This window comes from Myotis brandtii, unplaced genomic scaffold, assembly GCF_000412655.1.
Source record: "Myotis brandtii unplaced genomic scaffold, ASM41265v1 scaffold1956, whole genome shotgun sequence".
Lineage (NCBI taxonomy): Eukaryota > Metazoa > Chordata > Mammalia > Chiroptera > Vespertilionidae > Myotis > Myotis brandtii.
The window spans coordinates 152,254-153,090 of NW_005357294.1; the positions used below are offsets into that span (position 1 = coordinate 152,254).

At 69.2% G+C, this 837-nt stretch overlaps 1 protein-coding gene across 1 annotated transcript in view; it reads right to left on the bottom strand.

Annotated features, from left to right (window-relative positions):
- Window positions 1-837, bottom strand: part of FAM83H (family with sequence similarity 83, member H) — an 11,581-nt gene that overhangs the window by 9,865 nt on the left and 879 nt on the right. The window lies entirely within an intron of this gene.

The window sequence follows — 837 nt, forward strand, 5'->3', positions numbered from 1 at the left end:
GTGTGCAGTGTGTGCCCACGGCCCCTGCCACTCTGACACCCCGCCCTGACCTCCCCTACCCGCCCTCAGGAGGATGAGCAGTAAGAAGGGGGGCCCCAGAGCAGCGTCAGGGAAGCGGCCATCCCCCCGGGGGGCCGAGCCCAGAGCCGCTGCTGGTGAGTGAGTGCCCCTCCCAACCTCCAGGGCCCCCCCTCAGACCCTCACTTGTGAGACCCCCTCCGTGGCCACCCGGGAACCCCCCCCCCGGGGACCCTCTCCTCTGAGTTAGGGGTGGGGTGGTAGACTGAGGGCTCAGAGCTCAGATGTCCACTCCAGGCCCCGGGGTGGGGTCAGGGGCCCGGGGACCGTGTTCCGAGGAGGGAGGGAGCTGGGGAACAAGTTCTGGAACGGAGCAGGGTTTGCATCCATGTTGGCAAGTGACAGACTAAGCCTGTGGTCCACTCTGACCCCCTGCTCCACGTCCAGGCTGCATGGCGACAGCTGGTCCTGGGCCCAGTCCTGCTGGGTCAGGAAGGACCCCTCGGCCGTGCCCACCCCCGCTGGCTGTCACTCGCCTTCTCTGAGCCCCTGTCTTCTCTGTCACCACACTCACCCCTTCCAGGCTGCTGCTCCAGGCTCCCCCAGCCCGGGCCCGAGGGGGCTGTGCTGGCGAAGAGGGGGCTTGCCCTGCTCCCCAGGGGCACCCCTTCTGCTGGGAGTGGGCCCCAGAGGGCCCCGAGCCCTAGACCTGGCTGGATGGTGCGCCTGCTCCTCAGGCCACGCGGGGGTTGGACCCCGGTTCCCCCAAATAGCCCCAGCGTGGCGGAGGCAGCTGCTGTCCCGGAAGGAGGATGCTGG